At 46.0% G+C, this 23,192-nt stretch overlaps 16 non-coding genes across 16 annotated transcripts; all 16 read right to left on the bottom strand.

The window, feature by feature from the left end:
* Positions 1-5,792: 5,792 nt before the first annotated feature.
* Trnan-guu (transfer RNA asparagine (anticodon GUU)) lies at positions 5,793-5,866 on the bottom strand. Its single transcript has one exon. It is a non-coding gene; the product is annotated as a tRNA-Asn (tRNA).
* Positions 5,867-6,199: 333 nt separating this feature from the next.
* Positions 6,200-6,271, bottom strand: Trnat-cgu (transfer RNA threonine (anticodon CGU)). Its single transcript has one exon. It is a non-coding gene; the product is annotated as a tRNA-Thr (tRNA).
* A 689-nt stretch (positions 6,272-6,960) lies between these two features.
* Positions 6,961-7,034, bottom strand: Trnan-guu (transfer RNA asparagine (anticodon GUU)). The gene has a single exon. It is a non-coding gene; the product is annotated as a tRNA-Asn (tRNA).
* A 7,152-nt stretch (positions 7,035-14,186) lies between these two features.
* Trnan-guu (transfer RNA asparagine (anticodon GUU)) lies at positions 14,187-14,260 on the bottom strand. The gene has a single exon. It is a non-coding gene; the product is annotated as a tRNA-Asn (tRNA).
* Positions 14,261-14,593: 333 nt separating this feature from the next.
* Trnat-cgu (transfer RNA threonine (anticodon CGU)) lies at positions 14,594-14,665 on the bottom strand. Its single transcript has one exon. It is a non-coding gene; the product is annotated as a tRNA-Thr (tRNA).
* A 689-nt stretch (positions 14,666-15,354) lies between these two features.
* On the bottom strand, positions 15,355-15,428 carry Trnan-guu (transfer RNA asparagine (anticodon GUU)). The gene has a single exon. It is a non-coding gene; the product is annotated as a tRNA-Asn (tRNA).
* Positions 15,429-15,761: 333 nt separating this feature from the next.
* Trnat-cgu (transfer RNA threonine (anticodon CGU)) lies at positions 15,762-15,833 on the bottom strand. Its single transcript has one exon. It is a non-coding gene; the product is annotated as a tRNA-Thr (tRNA).
* Positions 15,834-16,522: 689 nt separating this feature from the next.
* Trnan-guu (transfer RNA asparagine (anticodon GUU)) lies at positions 16,523-16,596 on the bottom strand. The gene has a single exon. It is a non-coding gene; the product is annotated as a tRNA-Asn (tRNA).
* A 333-nt stretch (positions 16,597-16,929) lies between these two features.
* Trnat-cgu (transfer RNA threonine (anticodon CGU)) lies at positions 16,930-17,001 on the bottom strand. The gene has a single exon. It is a non-coding gene; the product is annotated as a tRNA-Thr (tRNA).
* A 689-nt stretch (positions 17,002-17,690) lies between these two features.
* Positions 17,691-17,764, bottom strand: Trnan-guu (transfer RNA asparagine (anticodon GUU)). The gene has a single exon. It is a non-coding gene; the product is annotated as a tRNA-Asn (tRNA).
* A 333-nt stretch (positions 17,765-18,097) lies between these two features.
* Positions 18,098-18,169, bottom strand: Trnat-cgu (transfer RNA threonine (anticodon CGU)). The gene has a single exon. It is a non-coding gene; the product is annotated as a tRNA-Thr (tRNA).
* A 689-nt stretch (positions 18,170-18,858) lies between these two features.
* Positions 18,859-18,932, bottom strand: Trnan-guu (transfer RNA asparagine (anticodon GUU)). Its single transcript has one exon. It is a non-coding gene; the product is annotated as a tRNA-Asn (tRNA).
* Positions 18,933-19,265: 333 nt separating this feature from the next.
* Trnat-cgu (transfer RNA threonine (anticodon CGU)) lies at positions 19,266-19,337 on the bottom strand. The gene has a single exon. It is a non-coding gene; the product is annotated as a tRNA-Thr (tRNA).
* Positions 19,338-20,026: 689 nt separating this feature from the next.
* On the bottom strand, positions 20,027-20,100 carry Trnan-guu (transfer RNA asparagine (anticodon GUU)). The gene has a single exon. It is a non-coding gene; the product is annotated as a tRNA-Asn (tRNA).
* A 333-nt stretch (positions 20,101-20,433) lies between these two features.
* On the bottom strand, positions 20,434-20,505 carry Trnat-cgu (transfer RNA threonine (anticodon CGU)). The gene has a single exon. It is a non-coding gene; the product is annotated as a tRNA-Thr (tRNA).
* A 689-nt stretch (positions 20,506-21,194) lies between these two features.
* On the bottom strand, positions 21,195-21,268 carry Trnan-guu (transfer RNA asparagine (anticodon GUU)). Its single transcript has one exon. It is a non-coding gene; the product is annotated as a tRNA-Asn (tRNA).
* Between the last annotated feature and the right edge of the window lie 1,924 nt (positions 21,269-23,192).

Raw genomic sequence — 23,192 nt, forward strand, 5'->3', positions numbered from 1 at the left:
GGCGGGATTCAAACAGAGCAGGGCACTTTCGACAACGTGAATTTGTAGAAGTTAGGTCTCCTAATCCCAATAACGACGCGCGCCAACAAAGAAGCAGACAATGACTCACACCGCAGGCAGCCGCGTGCGCCGGCTGGCTCAGAGAAAAATAACATTGACGCTAACCTTGAGCAAGATTCCAGTATTCTTTACGGACGAATACCGCATGATAATTGCATTCAAGTTGAAATTCTGCGTACTAGGAAGAGTAAAGGTTTACACCATATTTCACATGTAAAACCGTTTATTGAAAGATAATCTGTCTTTTAACTTTGTCTTTGCCATAAAACGTTTCACTTCACGTTACTAGTATGCTTTAGAAACTGTTACCATGCAACAATGTTTGAAGTTAAATATCCAGCCAAGAACCAAGAGAAATTATTTGAACAGAAATTACGAATGCATTGTTATTGCGAACAGACGACACATTCTAATTGTGTGTGTACATTCTTGCTTGTTAGTTGTACGATTAGAACATTTACCAGTACTGCTAATGAGATTTTAATGCAACATTTTGGTTTACCTGAAAATACACTCTGTATTTAAAGTACTTTCTGAGAGATACCAGATGACATAGAGGTTAGTTTATGTGACAGCTACACGATTTTTATCACGACGCTACTAATGAGTGACAATGTACAATGTTGCTTTTGCAGTGTATCTGTTTTATATCTGCACAGTTTTCTGAATTCTTCTAGGAAGAAAAACATGTTTTAGTAGTAACTTTTGTGGTATAGCAACAATGAGACAGCCTTTTTCATGGCATAACAATACGTTACTGTACAGTACTTTCCTCATCACGGCAATAAGCGTAATAACTAAGATATCTATACGCAAAGCATTTCACTTTTGTGTATCATGAGGTAAGTACATTGACTTTAGCAGAACTTTGCTTACAGAGGACGATAACTACGACAGTTCCACAGAATTATCTTACAGCAAGACGCGCATTTAGCGCTACAGGACACGCATTTGAGTGATTAATCTTATACTTAAAACACTTATTTTCAAAGATTTTTTAATTACAAAGAAAGTTTTCCGTGATACATTTCATTCCATTGCTGTAATCTGTAACACCTGAGGGTATAATTACATTTATCCTCAGGGGGGTACACGTCTACTTTGTGTACCATGTGTGTGGCAACCACAAGGAACCCTAGCTAATATGGTATTTGCTTATACAACTTTACACATCGGTACCATATTTCTCTAACACACAAATTACACAGCTATCTGATCATGTAACTGAGAGAGACAAACATTTATTTTACTATATCAGTGACAGATGTTTACGTAATTACACCGTTGGATAACTTCACACTTACGAAATTGTATTTTGTCTGTACTGTGTGAACTCTTCATAGTTTTTCGGAACCATTGTGATACTATGAGAGCTTTGAATGATGTATTTGGTATGAGATCATGATTTTTAAAGTACGTTTGAGGCAGCTGACACTTTTGACATGAGCAGAGAATTTTTTTAGGTTTTGATATTATTGCAGAAAGCTACGACGTTTTTGAGATTTGACTGAGGTGTTATGATGTTATTATTACGACGACGATGTGTATTATGCTGTTGAGGTATGTTTATGATCAATAAGATGATGATACCGTATATGAGGAATTTGATTATGCTACATGTTTCTCAGGATGAAATATTGAAGAAGTGTCGACGAATATGTATACGTATAATAAGGTAAGGAATAATGAATAGTGGTTAGGGACTCTGATTTATGAAAAGGATGTTGGAAACCAAGAAACGTACTTTAAGAGTTATGAAATGTGTGTGTATATGCGTGAATGTATTACAATGCAGACGAAAATTTTTTTGGACACTGTTATATCAATTGCATTTGGTTTCTACAGATTTGTAACGCAAATTCTTGACCTGTGAAATATTTTTATATCAGACTGTCACTTTAGCGGTAAATATTTCCGTAAGAAAGTTAAGTGACCACCTGCACGTAATGCGTCGCGGGCACCCAGCTGTGTCAGACGCCTGGAGAAAAAGCCATTATTGCGAGCCCTTTTCAGCGGCACAGGTAGAAAAAAAAAGAAAGGGAACGCCATTGTACGCGCTACTGACATCTCCTTGTTGAAAGCATACTGTGGAGCTCGTAATTTATGATATTTACTGAAATGCCTAATGAAACGATGAGAAACATTTCACAGCTATCGTCTTGCTAGTTAAGAAAAATGCCATATGGCTTGCTTTATGTATTTATTTACACATTTTGTTTAATATCAAGTTTCTAGCTGCACTGCAGCAATGGTTAAAATAAAATTTAATATATGTACTAATATAAATATTTTATGCCTACAGATCCAGTAAATAATTTTATGATCCATCCAAAACAAATGAGGGAGCACAAAAAGAAATTTCCCTTCACAGGAATTGCATAAATAATTTTTTTACGATTTGGTAACTTATCTACTAGCGTAAGTTTTTGTGATGCATCACTCTAATGTTAAGATGTGACATAGGTATTAGACATGGCCATTTTAGTGTAATATTTTTACTGCTTGCGCTATGTCATGTTTAGGTATAAGTTGCTGCTGTTTGCCAGGCATAGTGTTATTGAATTTGACTTTTGCTCATTTATGCTGCTAGCTTTGCCAATTTGCATTTTTTTGCATTGCTGTTTGTGTTGATTTGTTATGTGATGCTGCATTGCCTCGTCCCTTAGTTTAGCATCTGAGCTCAGTAGATTTAAGTTAGCTTAAGAGGGGGTAGCCTCTAAGAGAATGAGTTGCGATGAATTGGAAGAAATGCATTGAGAAAACAGGTTTAGGTAGGATTTTCTTGGAAATAAATGTTGAGGTACGAAATGTGTGAACATTTAAATACAGAAAGCATGCTTAGATAGAATTTTTTTGGTGGAAACAACGGATGAAATAAAAGGAAAGATATATGAAGTTTTAGGTTGGACTGCAGTACCAAATGTTACACTGAAAACGAACCCTGTCCTTTCCTTTTGTGTTATCCCAGTACGTGTTTGTGTACCCTTGTGTATTTGTTTTCTTCCTGTCTCTGTGTACTGTTTCATAGAATTTTTTCTTCTTTTAATATTAAGCTACATTCACTATGATGAGGAATACTGTTATCCTCAAATATAATTGGCATTAATAATATGTTATTTACTTTGTAAAGATGTTAGACATTATTCATTCTGTTTAAATGCTCATGTGTGAAGTTGATGTTTCAATAATTATTCTGATCTTCTATGTATGTACTCATGTCATAATTCCTGTAACACTTATGTATATGTTATTTCGATTCTTTTGTAAAGCCCATATTACTACAAATGTTATCTGTATTGTTATATGTTTAATGATGTATTTTGTACCTTTGTTATCGTATTGTCATGTTATAATATTGTAATTGACATCAGTTCTTCAAATTAAGTATCATTTCACTGCACACGTTTCTGTTGGTCATAGTATATGGACAATATGTGAGAAGTAGGGACTTATAGTGTTTGCACATGTGTTAATGATTCAGCAAGGGACTGGATAACAGCATTGCTGGTTCTAAGGACAATTCCAAAAACTTTGTGAGTGCACAAGTGGTGGTTGATGGACTTGCTATATTCTCCGCAAGACTCTTCGATGGTGAATGTGCACCTGCACAATCGCAACAGATGGCTGCTGGACATTTCTACAAGGACTACAGTGGGTCTGCACCTCTGGTGGCCCACCAATACCATTATCTCTACAAGGACTACAGTGGGCCTACATCTTCGATGATCCACCAGTACCATTATCTCTACAAGGACTACAGTGGGTCTACATCTTTGATGATCCACCAATACCATTATTTCTACTAGGACTGCAGTGGGTCTGCACCTCTGGTGGCCCACCAATACCACAATCTCTACCAGGACTACAGTGGGTCTGCTCTGTGATGACCTACCTACCAATATTCATCAAAACTTCGACTGACTCTGCTGTGGGTTTGCTCTGTTGTGGACCAATACTTGTATGCATGTCGAGAGTCAGCACTGTCTTTCCGTTGGAAGGACAACACTACTTCTTCAAGACTGCATGGAAATCCACTACTTCTGTGTGCATTTTCTTTTACTGCTCAGACTTTGAGAAAAACACTGCTATTCTCCTGTTACGTACGATTAGGACTGTCTTTATGGACTGTGAGAAAATTTGAGCTTTTGACCAACATAATATTAATAAGTGTGTGCATTTTATATCTTTGTTACTGTAACTGTGAAAAATTTTTGTCAAATCTGTATTGGCCAGTGCCCAACACCATTTGTAAAAAATTTTTTGTGGGGAGCATGGGGGCTATGTAAGTAGGCTGTTTATGTTTTCGCTATGTAAGTAGGCTGTTTATGTTTTCTCTATGTAAGTAGGCTGTTTATGTTTTCTTATTGGCAACGTTACGTAGTGCTCAATATGAAAATCACTGGCTGTGCTGTGTGCAGTCTGTGGCTAGTTTGCATTGTTGTCTGCCATTGTAGTGTTGGGCAGCGGCAGCTGGCTGTGAACAGCGCGTAGCGTTGCGCAGTTGGAGGTGAGCCGCCAGCAGTGGTGGATGTGGGGAGAGAGATGGCGGAGGTTTCTAATTTGTCATGAACTGATATATATATTATGACTTGTGATGATATTAAGGTAAATACATTGGGCAGCGGCAGCTGGCTGTGAACAGCGTGTAGCGTTGCGCAGTTGGAGGTGAGCCGCCAGCAGTGGTGGATGTGGGGAGAGAGATGGCGGAGGTTTCTAATTTGTCATGAACTGATATATATATTATGACTTGTGATGATATTAAGGTAAATACATTGTTTGCTCTCTATTAATATCTTTCATTTGCTAACTATCCCTATCAGTAGTTAGTGCCTTCAGTAGTTTGAATCTTCTATTTAGCTGGCAGTAGTGGCGCTCGCTGTATTGCAGTAGCTTGAGCACCGAAGATTTTTGTGAGGTAAGTGATTTGTGAAAGGTATAGTTTAATGTTAGTCAGGGCCATTCTTTTGTAGGGAATTTTGAAAGTCAGATTGCGTTGCGCTAAAAATATTGTGTGTCAGGTTAAGGTCAGACGTGTATAAATTGTTCAAAGGGTACGTTTCAAGCTATCCCCAAATTGTTACGTCATCATACTGAATCTTGCAGCCCTCGACCAGATATCGGATTTGGCACACAGCTGCTGCTGGGGGTGTCCACATTGCCGTTTTCCAAATCTCTTGAATGTTTCGCCCTTACGATCGACGACGAGCGTCGGCCCACCAAAAGTTTGCGGTCTGCACAATCCTGACCTAGTGCACAGCTTGTGGGATAGCGTGGCTCGACTGCGAAATGCGCCTTTCGGCTCCTCTCTCTGGCTACAGTGCGCTGTTGTCCACAGTGGCACTGGCGTTGCCCATGGGGCTTCATGTAAGGCGACTGCACGTCGCTCGGCCAACAGCGGCCTACTGCAGACCGACACTTAAGACACACCAAATACAAATCGACATCGAGAGACAGGCCCTGTCATATGGCACTCGCGACGTATATGCTGAAATTGAATGTAAAGAATACGACTTTTGTGGCGGGCGTCCCTCTACTGCAGTGTCACACATGACGAATAAAAAGGAAAACAGTAGAACGTCTGTGTAGGGCCATGTTTTTACCTACAGTGTCACTTGGCTGAATGTGTATAAGGCTCTGTGGCATCACTCAAACGCAGCCAAATTGTCACACTAGCTGTGTATCTCTAACAAAGTTGACGTTTGTCCTCACCTGGGTGCCGGTTAAAACGATTTCGCCCCCAGGTGGGCTCGAACCACCAACCTTTCGGTTAACAGCCGAACGCGCTAGCCGATTGCGCCACGGAGGCCTTGACTTTGGCTCCCTTGTGCTCTATATATCAACGCAATTCGTATACCTTCTGCAGGAATCTCGCAGAGTGGTAGCATTTGCTTACGCCTCTTCACATGGATAACGTGCATGCACACTGTAGCGAGGCTCGTAAACGAATGACATCGCCAAGCATGACATTATACTACAAAATGCATACAAACCAATGTTCTGCCTATGCATTCAGAAAACCTCTGAGGCCAGTAGAATACTTGTCAAAGGTTGTAGAACATCCCTTTCATTCAGTGTACTTCCATGTGTTAGATGCTGCTCGAGATAGCTCCGCTCCTTGCAGGAAGGTTTAAAAAATGAATGCCTTCTGTGAGGTTCGAACTCACGACCCCTGGTTTACGAGACCAGTGCTCTACCACTGAGCTAAGAAGGCGGCAGCTTAGCGTTTGTGAGCTATCCCCAAATTGTTACGTCATCATACTGAATCATGCAGCCCTCGACCAGATATCGGATTTGGCACACAGCTGCTGCTGGGGGTGTCCACATTGCCGTTTTCCAAATCTCTTGAATGTTTCGCCCTTACGATCGACGACGAGCGTCGGCCCACCAAAAGTTTGCGGTCTGCACAATCCTGACCTAGTGCACAGCTTGTGGGATAGCGTGGCTCGACTGCGAAATGCGCCTTTCGGCTCCTCTCTCTGGCTACAGTGCGCTGTTGTCCACAGTGGCACTGGCGTTGCCCATGGGGCTTCATGTAAGGCGACTGCACGTCGCTCGGCCAACAGCGGCCTACTGCAAACCGACACTTAAGACACACCAAATACAAATCGACATCGAGAGACAGGCCCTGTCATATGGCACTCGCGACGTATATGCTGAAATTGAATGTAAAGAATACGTCTTTTGTAGCGGGCGTCCCTCTACTGCAGTGTCACACATGACGAATAAAAAGGAAAACAGTAGAACGTCTGTGTAGGGCCATGTTTTTACCTACAGTGTCACTTGGCTGAATGTGTATAAGGCTCTGTGGCATCACTCAAACGCAGCCAAATTGTCACACTAGCTGTGTATCTCTAACAAAGTTGACGTATGTCCTCACCTGGGTGCCGGTTAAAACGATTTCGCCCCCGGGTGGGCTCGAACCACCAACCTTTCGGTTAACAGCCGAACGCGCTAGCCGATTGCGCCACGGAGGCCTTGACTTTGGCTCCCTTGTGCTCTATATATCAACGCAATTCGTATACCTTCTGCAGGAATCTCGCAGAATGGTAGCATTTGCTTACGCCTCTTCACATGGATAACGTGCATGCACACTGTAGCGAGGCTCGTAAACGAATGACATCGCCAAGCATGACATTATGCTACAAAATGCATACAAACCAATGTTCTGCCTATGCATTCAGAAAACCTCTGAGGCCAGTAGAATACTTGTCAAAGGTTGTAGAACATCCCTTTCATTCAGTGTACTGCCATGTGTTAGATGCTGCTCGAGATAGCTCCGCTCCTTGCAGGAAGGTTTAAAACATGAATGCCTTCTGTGAGGTTCGAACTCACGACCCCTGGTTTACGAGACCGGTGCTCTACCACTTTTTTTTTTATCTTTGTTTTTTTTTTTTTGCTTTTTACTTTTTTTTTTTTTTTTTTTTTTTTTTTTATTTAGGGCCTCCCATCTCCCCATACAGCCCATCCATTGGCCCACCTGTTTTGCCTTCTTCGGCTAGCTTCGATGCTATACTCTTGTGATGCTATTTCACTGTGGATATTCTGAAATGTATAGTTGTTATATTTTGATTCCTTTGTGTTTGAAGTGATATTGAAAATTTTTTTTATTTTTTTATTTTTTTTATTGTTGTTTTTGTTTTATTTTTGTTGTTTTTTTGTTGTTGTTTTTTTTTTGTTTGTTCTTTTTGTTTATATTTTTGTTTCTGTTAATATTGTTTATTTGATTTTACTGCATGCGGAGTTGCAGGGTGCCGACGTCATTCAAAGCTCGTCTTCTTGAAAGTTTGTTATGCCTTTGGCTTCCCCAAGCGATGGCTTGGACTAGTCTGATATATTCCATTTTTGCTGTGTGGTTTCCCAAGTCGCCTTCTCTTAGCTCCGAACGACTCGGGCGCCAAAAACTGCGCTCTGCATACGAATGTGGAAAAGAGAAATGATGAAATCCATGTTGCCGCGGAATGATTTGAAGAAGAAGGAAAGAAGAAAAAATGAAGAAATAAATCCTGTTTCATCTTCCCTCGTCGACGTCAAATAAATAAAGAAGCAAGTAATGTTCGCAGTTGAGTGAAACGGATACATCTTCCATGTAAGTTTGCAAACATAAAACATAAACGAAAAACCCAGTGGACACCACGTCCAAACGAATGGTCAGCTTCACCATCCATGTTGGGAGAATGTAAATCAAATTCCTGCTGAATTAACGGAGACGAAGGGCTAGGTTAAACAAGACATTTAAAACACCAAGCATGAACATTCCCAATCAGTGACTACTGCAGACACCATGAGTGTCGACTTTGTTCCTTTTCTTCTTTTTCGTTGTTTCATTGTTGTCGTTGGACATATTTGTTTTTTTTTTATTTGTAATTGATTTATTGAGATTTTCATTTATATTTGAGAAGGTGGATATATACGTGGCCGTGGAAGAAACCTTACTGAATTCGTTTACAGGGTCGTGATTTGGAGCGCTAAGATATAATTTGCAAACTTTTGCCTATGTTTGACATCCTGCATTAGCAGTTGTGCCTGTGTGGCGAGGTATAATCTGTAGTCCAGGTATGAACGCCCCTCCTGGGCGCCAAGCAAGTAACATAGGGTGTGTCCAGCCAACCACGTCCAGGTGTTTGCCTTGGTTGTGGGGTAGTACGCGTCGTCGGGTTGGAGCACGGTCGTAAGAGAGATGTGCCGTCGTGCCGTGCGGCAGATCAAAGCCATGGTCATTCTACACCATTCCCAAATAAGACTGTTCGCACCACAAACACATCTGTGTTGCAAAGTGTCGACAAGGCCGCACTCCCTACATTTGTCAGTAGCTGACAAATGTATTTTATGAAGTTTTTCGGCTGTGGGTAGAGTTTCATTAACAACTTTATACCACAGTGATCGAATACCGGTATCTAGCACTTTGTTATGTATAGTCTTCCAGATTAGAGCCCAGTCTTTAGAGGGATACTTCAGTTCCATGCGGTTGACCCTGCCTGTGTCGTTCAGTAGCCGGTAGAGGTTGGCAGTGGTAAGGTCACGTAGCGGGACTCTCGATTTCATTTGGAGATAACTACTTTCCAAAAGAAACATCCTAATGTGGTTTGCTTTGAAATGCGTTTCCCGAAGGTTGATGGGGATGTGCATAGTCTGAGGCTGAAATGTGCGTATGGCCATACTCAGCGCGCTGTCAGGATATTCGTGGCAGAGCTGCAGTGTACGCCGGATCAAGAGTGCCTTACATTTGGTTTGAACATCCGTCAGGCCGAGGCCGCCTTTGTCTGGTGGGAGAGTGATGACATTGATGCCCACCTTGAAGATGTCACCCCTCCAGATGTACCAACCTACTGCCGACATAATTTTCCTCGCAACACTATCGACCACAGGAAGTATTTGCCCGACATACCAAATTTTCGAGAGAATCATGGTATTAACGAAATGAACTCTCTGCAATAAGTCCTGTTCTCTGCCTTTATGATACTGTAAGCAGCCCCGAGACATAGCCAAAAGATGTTTCCAATTGTCTACCGTTGTTCGTAGGGGGCAACTGCTCATCTTGATACCAAGAAGTTTGAGAGTCGCACATCTTCTGTACGGCAAAGGGGCGTCTGTGCGAAATCCACTGCCTATAGGCAGGAGGCAAGTCTTTCCATAGTTTAGCTGAGAACCGGAGGCTCGCTCGTAATCGGTGATACTATTCCTAACGGCCGTGAGGTCTTGTTCCGAACGCACAATGACACCCACATCGTCGGCGTACGCAATGCATTTGAGGGTGCTGGAATACAGGTTTAAACCTGGAAGGTTACAATTCAGCATCCTTACAAGTGGCTCAATTGCGATCACGAAGAGACACATGGACATGGGACAGCCCTGTCTGATTGACCGCTGAATCGGAATCCGCCGGGTGAATTGACCATTGACGATGATCTGAGAAGTGGCCGAGGTGTACATGTTGCTGACCATTGCAGTAAAGCCGTCACCAAATACTAAGTGGTTCATGGTGTGGAAGAGGTAGCGATGCAGGATCCGATCAAAGGCCTGACATTGATCTAAAGCCAAGATTGCTGCTTCCGGGCGTGTGATTGCAGTAAACGAAACGAGCTCCCTGTAATCGGCAAGACATTTAAAGATCGTGCGGCCCGGGACCGCTGCTGCCTGGCTGTGATGTATAATTTTGGCAAGGACATGTTTAAGTCTACCTGCTATGACGCGGGCCACAATCTTGTAGTCAGAGTTCAACAGGGAGATAGGGCGGAATTTGGCAATATCCTGATGGGGGTATTCTTTTGGGACCAAAACGATCAGGCTGTCATTGAAATCATCTGGTAACTGTTGGCCGGCGCGCAGTTCATTGCAGATGCAAACAAAACAATGTTCGAGGAGGTCCCAGAACTGCTTATAAAATTCAATCGGCAGACCATCAATGCCGGGCGATTTGTTGGCCTGAGCCCTGCTCAGTGCCTCCCGAATCGCCACCGCGGTGACATCACTGATCAACAATTGCCTGTCGTCCTCATCGAGCGTTGTCGGAAGATATGCATGCATCGCCGCGATTGCCGCATCATCGGCTGGTTGTGCTCTGTATAGTCGCTCGTAGTAGTCCGTTAGAGACTCCTTAATTTCAGCCTGGGTCGTCACAAAGGTACCGTCTTCAGTTCGTAAGCGGGTAATCAATTTTTGTCGTGCGCGGCGTTTCTCTGTCCCTAGGTGGAAGGCGGATGGTTGTTCGTCAGAACTGCCGGCGCTATCTCGCGAACGGATTTTAACGCCTTCCATTTGCCTGCGTTTGAGGAGCGTCAACTTTGATTTGATCCGTTTAATCTGAAGAAATTGTTCCTGCGTGACATGTGCTTCAGAATACAAGTCACGGAGACAGCGAAAATAAAATTCAAAAGTCTCTTTCTGCATCCGGCTCCTGTCAGAACTATACGCCTTCAAACAACGAATAAGCCTAGGTTTTGCACAACGGCACCACCACTGCGTTACCGATGGGAATGTTGGTCGTCGACGTAAACAAATTTCCCAGGCTTCTTGTAGACGGTCTCGTAACTCCTGTTCCCTGAGAATACTGACGTTAAGTTTCCATCCTGTCCGACCACGGAAAGTTTGCTGGCGCGCCATACGAATGATACAATGGTAAGCTAAATGGTCGGAAAAATACAGGGGCCACGTTTCCGAGGAAGATACCCGCTCTCGCAGGTTTTTCCCCACGTAGATCCTGTCGAGGCGGCTGGCCATTTGTGCAGTATGGTACGTGAAGCACCGTTGTTCCCCGTGTGTTATTTCCCACGTATCCTCCAGCTCTAATTGACGTACTGTTTCGCCGAGAGTAGCACATCCATTAAAGTTCGGCCATTGGTCCTTTGGCTTCAAAACACAATTAAAATCGCCTCCGATAACCACGTCCTCCCGGCTGCGGCGCAAAAGATATAATAAGTCAGTGGCAAAGAACTGAGCTCGTCTCGTTCTATTCTGATTCCCGGAAGGGGCATATACTTTAACAAATCTAATGCCGTTGATAAGGCACGCTATACCCCTGCCATTTTCGAGTCGTTCAACGTCGGAGACGGCCACGCCCACTTTGGTTAATAGAGCGGTACCTGAAGAACTGTCTGGGGTGGTGTTTTTGAGTAATTGGTAGCCAGGAATGTCAGGCTGAAATTTATCATCGACCTCCTGCAACAGCACAATATCAGCATCGCAGCTGTATAAATAATCACGAAAGCTAGAGAGCTTCTGTACAGAAGTAATTCTATTAACGTTAATTGTAGCTAACTTATAATCCTGGTAGAACTGCATGAACTGCTAAATGTTGGCAGAAAGGGAAAAAAGCAAAGTAGATATGCAGAAGCACAGAAAATTATAACCTTTAGTAGGTATCAGATAGGTAATCATCGTCCCCCGTCGGGTGTTTTGAGACAGGTCGTGTCGTACTGAAGTCGCCGACCGGTAATGCGGGTAAATTTCCTGGAGATAGCCCTACCACAGACAGGCTCTGGTCCATTATTACATCGTCAGTGTCATCTGCCCAATTGACCACATGAACAGCGGCCACCTCGCCAATTGAGCCCTGATCATTTTGAGATTGATGTTCGGGGGTATCCCTGAGGTCCTCACGAGGGTTCTGTTCCTCGTTCGCAGCGACCTGGCCGTCACCATCGGGGTGGGGCACGGAGACGTCCGAGACCTGTGGGGTCTCATGCAGCGGCTGTTCAGTGGGGTCGTCAAGAGAGACGTCAGGCAAGGAACGGGCAATTTGCGCCCCTTTTTCGCGCAAAGGTGGTGCGGTGTGGGCGGCATCTTTGTGGGCGATCCTCCTTTTCTTGTGTTTCTTGGGAGAAGTTTCGACTCTTTGAAGTTCTGCAGCCGACGAGGAAGAAGTGGAGTCCTGTGCAGGAGGAAGTGCATTCTGAACTGAAATGGGATCCATATTGCTGTTAACGTGGCGACCAGTGTGAGCTTCCTGGGAGTGAGCAACCTCTTGGCGGCTGTCTAAAGACGGAACCGCCGGGATGCTACTGGCCACCGGTACTTCTGTAGTAGGAACAGCGATGCCGGCCAGACTGGAAGTGTCCATGGGCGTATCTAGATCAGTGTCCGAAGCCCTGGGATCTGTGACCACGTCAGGTTGCACCGCCGCGGCCGTGGTCGAGCGGACTGCCGCTACATATGTGAGAGGCAGTGTCGACATCCTGTTAGTTGCCGTCCTTTCGCCAGGTGGTAATTGCGTCACTCGTCGCTGCATACACTGAGCGCGAACGTGATCAGTGGCACCACAACCTGCACAAGTTCTAGGTTGACCGTCGTACATAACGATCGCCCTGTATCCACAAATAGTGAGATATGACGGGATGTGTCTCTTCAACTCTATCTTGACCTGACGAACACCGTTCAAAACAGGGACTTTGAAAGACAACCACTTTTCGGCAACATTGCTAATGACCTTACCATAGCTGTCCAAAGCAGCGTTGATGTGTTCCGCGGGTACTTCAAACGGTAGTTCGAATATTCGAACGGTGCGGACACCAAACCCTGCATGAGACACGAGAACCTCTCCAACATTCCCATCACAATGCTTAAACTTCAAACGACCACTACAAGAGTCAATGATGTGTTCACAGATTTCGGCAGATTTAAACTTTATATAGGCAGTGCTGCTAACTACCGATAAATGGACTTCAAGAATGTCATCAAAGGATCGTTTCAAAGCTTCCTCAATCCACGATTCTAATTCAAACGATTTTGGTCTTGCATAGTTTGAATCAAACACAAACTTCAAAGTATCCCGTCGTGTTAAGTGACTCATGTTGGAATCCTACACATAGTCCAAACAATAACACGTCACTGTGTACAGCAAAGGCGGCGCTCACCACAACAGCCAGCAGCAGCGGCGACGTAAGCACCACACGTCCGCTCACCACGGCCGCCGAGGGCCGACTACCACTGAGCTAAGAAGGCGGCAGCTTAGCGTTTGTGAGCTATCCCCAAATTGTTACGTCATCATACTGAATCTTGCAGCCCTCGACCAGATATCGGATTTGGCACACAGCTGCTGCTGGGGTTGTCCAAATTGCCGTTTTCCAAATCTCTTGAAGGTTTCGCCCTTACGATCGACGACGAGCGTCGGGCCAGCAAAAGTTTGCGGTCTGCACAATGCTGACCTAGTGCACAGCTTGTGGGATAGCGTGGCTCGACTGCGAAATGCGCCTTTCGGCTCCTCTCTCTGGCTACAGTATGCTGTTGTCCACAGTGGCGCTGGCGTTGCCCATGGGGCTTCATGTAAGGCGACTGCACGTCGTTCGGCCAACAGCGGCCTACTGCAGACCGACACTTAAGAGACACCAAATACAAATCGGCATCGAGAGACAGGCCCTGTCATATGGCACTCGCGACGTATACGCTGAAATTGAATGTAAAGAATACGTCTTTTGTGGTGGGCGTCGCTCTACTGCAGTGTCACACATGACGAATAAAAAGGAAAACAGCAGAACGTCTGTGTAGGGCCATGATTTCACCTACAGTGTCACTTGGCTGAATGTGTATAAGGCTCTGTGGCATCACTCAAACACAGCCAAATTGTCACACTAGCTGTGCATCTCTAACAAAGTTGACGTATGTCCTCACCTCGGTGCCGGTTAAAACGATTTCGCCCCCGGTTGGGCTCGAACCACCAACCTTTCGGTTAACAGCCGAACGCGCTAGCCGATTGCGCCACGGAGGCCTTGAGTTTGGCTCCCTTGTGCTCTGTATATCAACGCAATTCGTATAGCTTCTGCAGGAATCTCGCAGAGTGGTAGCATTTGCTTACGCCTCTTCACATGGATAACGTGCATGCACACTGTAGCGAGGCTCGTAAACGAATGACATCGCCAAGCATGACATTATACTACAAAATGCATACAAACCAATGTTCTGCCTATGAATTGAGAAAACCTCTGAGGCCAGTAGAATACTTGTCATAGGTTGTAGAACATCCCTTTCATTCAGTGTACTGCCTTGTGTTAGATGTTGCTCGAGATAGCTCCGCTCCTTGCAGGAAGGTTTAAAAAATGAATGCCTTCTGTGAGGTTCGAACTCACGACCCCTGGTTTACGAGCCCAGTGCTCTACCACTGAGCTAAGAAGGCGGTAGCTTAGCGTTTGTGAGCTGTCCCCAAATTCTTACTTCATCATACTGAATCTTGCAGCCCTCGACGAGATATCGGATTTGGCACACAGCTGCTGCTGGGGTTGTCCAAATTGCCGTTTTCCAAGTCTCTTGAATGTTTCGCCCTTACGATCGACGACGAGCGTCGGGCCAGCAAAAGTTTGCGGTCTGCACAATGCTGACCTAGTGCACAGCTTGTGGGATAGCGTGGCTCGACTGCGAAATGCGCCTTTCGGCTCCTCTCTCTGGCTACAGTATGCTGTTGTCCACAGTGGCGCTGGCGTTGCCCATGGGGCTTCATGTAAGGCGACTGCACGTCGTTCGGCCAACAGCGGCCTACTGCAGACCGACACTTAAGAGACACCAAATACAAATCGACATCGAGAGACAGGCCCTGTCATATGGCACTCGCGACGTATACGCTGAAATTGAATGTAAAGAATACGTCTTTTGTGGTGGGCGTCGCTCTACTGCAGTGTCACACATGACGAATAAAAAGGAAAACAGCAGAACGTCTGTGTAGGGCCATGATTTCACCTACAGTGTCACTTGGCTGAATGTGTATAAGGCTCTGTGGCATCACTCAAACACAGCCAAATTGTCACACTAGCTGTGCATCTCTAACAAAGTTGACGTATGTCCTCACCTCGGTGCCGGTTAAAACGATTTCGCCCCCGGGTGGGCTCGAACCACCAACCTTTCGGTTAACAGCCGAACGCGCTAGCCGATTGCGCCACGGAGGCCTTGAGTTTGGCTCCCTTGTGCTCTGTATATCAACGCAATTCGTATAGCTTCTGCAGGAATCTCGCAGAGTGGTAGCATTTGCTTACGCCTCTTCACATGGATAACGTGCATGCACACTGTAGCGAGGCTCGTAAACGAATGACATCGCCAAGCATGACATTATACTACAAAATGCATACAAACCAATGTTCTGCCTATGAATTGAGAAAACCTCTGAGGCCAGTAGAATACTTGTCATAGGTTGTAGAACATCCCTTTCATTCAGTGTACTGCCTTGTGTTAGATGTTGCTCGAGATAGCTCCGCTCCTTGCAGGAAGGTTTAAAAAATGAATGCCTTCTGTGAGGTTCGAACTCACGACCCCTGGTTTACGAGCCCAGTGCTCTACCACTGAGCTAAGAAGGCGGTAGCTTAGCGTTTGTGAGCTGTCCCCAAATTCTTACTTCATCATACTGAATCTTGCAGCCCTCGACGAGATATCGGATTTGGCACACAGCTGCTGCTGGGGTTGTCCAAATTGCCGTTTTCCAAATCTCTTGAATGTTTCGCCCTTACGATCGACGACGAGCGTCGGGCCAGCAAAAGTTTGCGGTCTGCACAATGCTGACCTAGTGCACAGCTTGTGGCATAGCGTGGCTCGACTGCGAAATGCGCCTTTCGGCTCCTCTCTCTGGCTACAGTATGCTGTTGTCCACAGTGGCGCTGGCGTTGCCCATGGGGCTTCATGTAAGGCGACTGCACGTCGTTCGGCCAACAGCGGCCTACTGCAGACCGACACTTAAGAGACACCAAATACAAATCGACATCGAGAGACAGGCCCTGTCATATGGCACTCGCGACGTATACGCTGAAATTGAATGTAAAGAATACGTCTTTTGTGGTGGGCGTCGCTCTACTGCAGTGTCACACATGACGAATAAAAAGGAAAACAGCAGAACGTCTGTGTAGGGCCATGATTTCACCTACAGTGTCACTTGGCTGAATGTGTATAAGGCTCTGTGGCATCACTCAAACACAGCCAAATTGTCACACTAGCTGTGCATCTCTAACAAAGTTGACGTATGTCCTCACCTCGGTGCCGGTTAAAACGATTTCGCCCCCGGGTGGGCTCGAACCACCAACCTTTCGGTTAACAGCCGAACGCGCTAGCCGATTGCGCCACGGAGGCCTTGAGTTTGGCTCCCTTGTGCTCTGTATATCAACGCAATTCGTATAGCTTCTGCAGGAATCTCGCAGAGTGGTAGCATTTGCTTACGCCTCTTCACATGGATAACGTGCATGCACACTGTAGCGAGGCTCGTAAACGAATGACATCGCCAAGCATGACATTATACTACAAAATGCATACAAACCAATGTTCTGCCTATGAATTGAGAAAACCTCTGAGGCCAGTAGAATACTTGTCATAGGTTGTAGAACATCCCTTTCATTCAGTGTACTGCCTTGTGTTAGATGTTGCTCGAGATAGCTCCGCTCCTTGCAGGAAGGTTTAAAAAATGAATGCCTTCTGTGAGGTTCGAACTCACGACCCCTGGTTTACGAGCCCAGTGCTCTACCACTGAGCTAAGAAGGCGGTAGCTTAGCGTTTGTGAGCTGTCCCCAAATTCTTACTTCATCATACTGAATCTTGCAGCCCTCGACGAGATATCGGATTTGGCACACAGCTGCTGCTGGGGGTGTCCAAATTGCCGTTTTCCAAATCTCTTGAATGTTTCGCCCTTACGATCGACGACGAGCGTCGGGCCAGCAAAAGTTTGCGGTCTGCACAATGCTGACCTAGTGCACAGCTTGTGGCATAGCGTGGCTCGACTGCGAAATGCGCCTTTCGGCTCCTCTCTCTGGCTACAGTATGCTGTTGTCCACAGTGGCGCTGGCGTTGCCCATGGGGCTTCATGTAAGGCGACTGCACGTCGTTCGGCCAACAGCGGCCTACTGCAGACCGACACTTAAGAGACACCAAATACAAATCGACATCGAGAGACAGGCCCTGTCATATGGCACTCGCGACGTATACGCTGAAATTGAATGTAAAGAATACGTCTTTTGTGGTGGGCGTCGCTCTACTGCAGTGTCACACATGACGAATAAAAAGGAAAACAGCAGAACGTCTGTGTAGGGCCATGATTTCACCTACAGTGTCACTTGGCTGAATGTGTATAAGGCTCTGTGGCATCACTCAAACACAGCCAAATTGTCACACTAGCTGTGCATCTCTAACAAAGTTGACGTATGTCCTCACCTCGGTGCCGGTTAAAACGATTTCGCCCCCGGGTGGGCTCGAACCACCAACCTTTCGGTTAACAGCCGAACGCGCTAGCCGATTGCGCCACGGAGGCCTTGAGTTTGGCTCCCTTGTGCTCTGTATATCAACGCAATTCGTATAGCTTCTGCAGGAATCTCGCAGAGTGGTAGCATTTGCTTACGCCTCTTCACATGGATAACGTGCATGCACACTGTAGCGAGGCTCGTAAACGAATGACATCGCCAAGCATGACATTATACTACAAAATGCATACAAACCAATGTTCTGCCTATGAATTGAGAAAACCTCTGAGGCCAGTAGAATACTTGTCATAGGTTGTAGAACATCCCTTTCATTCAGTGTACTGCCTTGTGTTAGATGTTGCTCGAGATAGCTCCGCTCCTTGCAGGAAGGTTTAAAAAATGAATGCCTTCTGTGAGGTTCGAACTCACGACCCCTGGTTTACGAGCCCAGTGCTCTACCACTGAGCTAAGAAGGCGGTAGCTTAGCGTTTGTGAGCTGTCCCCAAATTCTTACTTCATCATACTGAATCTTGCAGCCCTCGACGAGATATCGGATTTGGCACACAGCTGCTGCTGGGGTTGTCCAAATTGCCGTTTTCCAAATCTCTTGAATGTTTCGCCCTTACGATCGACGACGAGCGTCGGGCCAGCAAAAGTTTGCGGTCTGCACAATGCTGACCTAGTGCACAGCTTGTGGCATAGCGTGGCTCGACTGCGAAATGCGCCTTTCGGCTCCTCTCTCTGGCTACAGTATGCTGTTGTCCACAGTGGCGCTGGCGTTGCCCATGGGGCTTCATGTAAGGCGACTGCACGTCGTTCGGCCAACAGCGGCCTACTGCAGACCGACACTTAAGAGACACCAAATACAAATCGACATCGAGAGACAGGCCCTGTCATATGGCACTCGCGACGTATACGCTGAAATTGAATGTAAAGAATACGTCTTTTGTGGTGGGCGTCGCTCTACTGCAGTGTCACACATGACGAATAAAAAGGAAAACAGCAGAACGTCTGTGTAGGGCCATGATTTCACCTACAGTGTCACTTGGCTGAATGTGTATAAGGCTCTGTGGCATCACTCAAACACAGCCAAATTGTCACACTAGCTGTGCATCTCTAACAAAGTTGACGTATGTCCTCACCTCGGTGCCGGTTAAAACGATTTCGCCCCCGGGTGGGCTCGAACCACCAACCTTTCGGTTAACAGCCGAACGCGCTAGCCGATTGCGCCACGGAGGCCTTGAGTTTGGCTCCCTTGTGCTCTGTATATCAACGCAATTCGTATAGCTTCTGCAGGAATCTCGCAGAGTGGTAGCATTTGCTTACGCCTCTTCACATGGATAACGTGCATGCACACTGTAGCGAGGCTCGTAAACGAATGACATCGCCAAGCATGACATTATACTACAAAATGCATACAAACCAATGTTCTGCCTATGAATTGAGAAAACCTCTGAGGCCAGTAGAATACTTGTCATAGGTTGTAGAACATCCCTTTCATTCAGTGTACTGCCTTGTGTTAGATGTTGCTCGAGATAGCTCCGCTCCTTGCAGGAAGGTTTAAAAAATGAATGCCTTCTGTGAGGTTCGAACTCACGACCCCTGGTTTACGAGCCCAGTGCTCTACCACTGAGCTAAGAAGGCGGTAGCTTAGCGTTTGTGAGCTGTCCCCAAATTCTTACTTCATCATACTGAATCTTGCAGCCCTCGACGAGATATCGGATTTGGCACACAGCTGCTGCTGGGGTTGTCCAAATTGCCGTTTTCCAAATCTCTTGAATGTTTCGCCCTTACGATCGACGACGAGCGTCGGGCCAGCAAAAGTTTGCGGTCTGCACAATGCTGACCTAGTGCACAGCTTGTGGCATAGCGTGGCTCGACTGCGAAATGCGCCTTTCGGCTCCTCTCTCTGGCTACAGTATGCTGTTGTCCACAGTGGCGCTGGCGTTGCCCATGGGGCTTCATGTAAGGCGACTGCACGTCGTTCGGCCAACAGCGGCCTACTGCAGACCGACACTTAAGAGACACCAAATACAAATCGACATCGAGAGACAGGCCCTGTCATATGGCACTCGCGACGTATACGCTGAAATTGAATGTAAAGAATACGTCTTTTGTGGTGGGCGTCGCTCTACTGCAGTGTCACACATGACGAATAAAAAGGAAAACAGCAGAACGTCTGTGTAGGGCCATGATTTCACCTACAGTGTCACTTGGCTGAATGTGTATAAGGCTCTGTGGCATCACTCAAACACAGCCAAATTGTCACACTAGCTGTGCATCTCTAACAAAGTTGACGTATGTCCTCACCTCGGTGCCGGTTAAAACGATTTCGCCCCCGGGTGGGCTCGAACCACCAACCTTTCGGTTAACAGCCGAACGCGCTAGCCGATTGCGCCACGGAGGCCTTGAGTTTGGCTCCCTTGTGCTCTGTATATCAACGCAATTCGTATAGCTTCTGCAGGAATCTCGCAGAGTGGTAGCATTTGCTTACGCCTCTTCACATGGATAACGTGCATGCACACTGTAGCGAGGCTCGTAAACGAATGACATCGCCAAGCATGACATTATACTACAAAATGCATACAAACCAATGTTCTGCCTATGAATTGAGAAAACCTCTGAGGCCAGTAGAATACTTGTCATAGGTTGTAGAACATCCCTTTCATTCAGTGTACTGCCTTGTGTTAGATGTTGCTCGAGATAGCTCCGCTCCTTGCAGGAAGGTTTAAAAAATGAATGCCTTCTGTGAGGTTCGAACTCACGACCCCTGGTTTACGAGCCCAGTGCTCTACCACTGAGCTAAGAAGGCGGTAGCTTAGCGTTTGTGAGCTGTCCCCAAATTCTTACTTCATCATACTGAATCTTGCAGCCCTCGACGAGATATCGGATTTGGCACACAGCTGCTGCTGGGGTTGTCCAAATTGCCGTTTTCCAAATCTCTTGAATGTTTCGCCCTTACGATCGACGACGAGCGTCGGGCCAGCAAAAGTTTGCGGTCTGCACAATGCTGACCTAGTGCACAGCTTGTGGCATAGCGTGGCTCGACTGCGAAATGCGCCTTTCGGCTCCTCTCTCTGGCTACAGTATGCTGTTGTCCACAGTGGCGCTGGCGTTGCCCATGGGGCTTCATGTAAGGCGACTGCACGTCGTTCGGCCAACAGCGGCCTACTGCAGACCGACACTTAAGAGACACCAAATACAAATCGACATCGAGAGACAGGCCCTGTCATATGGCACTCGCGACGTATACGCTGAAATTGAATGTAAAGAATACGTCTTTTGTGGTGGGCGTCGCTCTACTGCAGTGTCACACATGACGAATAAAAAGGAAAACAGCAGAACGTCTGTGTAGGGCCATGATTTCACCTACAGTGTCACTTGGCTGAATGTGTATAAGGCTCTGTGGCATCACTCAAACACAGCCAAATTGTCACACTAGCTGTGCATCTCTAACAAAGTTGACGTATGTCCTCACCTCGGTGCCGGTTAAAACGATTTCGCCCCCGGGTGGGCTCGAACCACCAACCTTTCGGTTAACAGCCGAACGCGCTAGCCGATTGCGCCACGGAGGCCTTGAGTTTGGCTCCCTTGTGCTCTGTATATCAACGCAATTCGTATAGCTTCTGCAGGAATCTCGCAGAGTGGTAGCATTTGCTTACGCCTCTTCACATGGATAACGTGCATGCACACTGTAGCGAGGCTCGTAAACGAATGACATCGCCAAGCATGACATTATACTACAAAATGCATACAAACCAATGTTCTGCCTATGAATTGAGAAAACCTCTGAGGCCAGTAGAATACTTGTCATAGGTTGTAGAACATCCCTTTCATTCAGTGTACTGCCTTGTGTTAGATGTTGCTCGAGATAGCTCCGCTCCTTGCAGGAAGGTTTAAAAAATGAATGCCTTCTGTGAGGTTCGAACTCACGACCCCTGGTTTACGAGCCCAGTGCTCTACCACTTTTTTTTTTTTTTTTTTTAGACGTCCGGGATTTGAACCCGGGACCTCCTGCACCCTAAGCAAGAATCATACCCCTTTTTTTTTTTTTTTTTTTTTTTTTAAATGCCTGCAATTCAGTCTCAGCTCATTATGAGCAAATGAAAGCGTAATTATTATTCCTCTAACAAATATATCTATTGAGAAAAAAAAAAAATATGAAGGAACATCCACAACACAGCCACTTCAAAAGAAGTACACTACTGTAATTAAAATCCTAAAACATGACTATATAATGTAGACTGCTTTGTGAAATAAAGATTAAAAAAAAAAAAAAAAAAAAAAAACACGGAAACTTCAGTCCTGGTGTAGAGAAGAAACATACATAAAGGCGGCAAATCCAGAAACAGTATAAAAGAAAATGGCTCACACAGGTGACCTTAGCCAACACCCTCTCTTTCAAATGTCAGGCTAAGCATATTGGCAAAATCATCTCGGAGGCCTGGCAATCGCAAGCGCTGCCAGTAAGCAGTAAGCATGTACTGCCGAAACGCTAGGTGTCCATCCTCTTCATGACAACTGTTGACAAAATGTACGAAATGGCCAATCAACCACATGACGGTATGGAGCTTCGTTCGCGGAAAAAAGGAAGAATCGGGCCGGACGATGATGTCAATAGTATAAGCGGCTTCAGCAGACCTAGTGACAAAGGCAAGTTGTTTCCTGAGCCAACGCCAATTAGCAAGGTGCCCACAGCAGGTGAATCGATGTTCAAGGGTATCCGCGAGACCACACCGAGTACAGGTGTCCGTGTCAGAAAGACCAATACGGTGCAGTCGTACATTGGTGGGAACCAAATTATTTATTACCCTATACCACGTGGACGCCACGGCCATAGAGTGGATCGGCAGACTAACATTCTTCCAGACGTTCCTCCAGGACACAGATGGAGACGCCAGTTCTATTGGATTGGGACCGGCCAGCCCCTCCCAGCGGGCAATCAAGCCCTTGGTCGTTGGCACCGGTCGCCGCAAGAAGACGTCACCGAGGTAACTCACCGCAATGTAAAATTCCCGAATGTGTTTCAACTTAAAATTTAGGCGTCCGACATCGACAGGTGGAGCAAGGCTCGCCGGACGCACAACAGTAAAAAGCCTGGATGTAATTGAAGTCACTTCTTGCGTAACAATTAGAGTCGTTCGGCGGACGTACAAAGCAGACGCCTTGCGAGTAATGTCAGAGAGGCCCAAGCCTCCGGAGATACGCGGTTTCGTCATTACCTCGTAACGTAACTTGAATAGATGGCCCTTCCATATAAACCTGCTAGACAATTGGCGCAACCTTTTCGCCACCATCATGGGAAGTGGGAACAGCTGAGCAACATAATAAGCTTTACATAGAACGTAGGTGTCTAAAATTCTGACTTTTTGCAAAATGGTAGCAGAGCGCTGCTCATGGACCATCAGAGCCCCCTGTATCTTCTCGGTGACCGATTTCCAATTGAGAGCCGCCATTTTTAGAGGACACCGATCAATGATAATCCCCAAGGACGTATGG

Source organism: Schistocerca serialis, chromosome 6, assembly GCF_023864345.2.
Source record: "Schistocerca serialis cubense isolate TAMUIC-IGC-003099 chromosome 6, iqSchSeri2.2, whole genome shotgun sequence".
Taxonomy (NCBI): Eukaryota; Metazoa; Arthropoda; class Insecta; order Orthoptera; family Acrididae; genus Schistocerca; species Schistocerca serialis.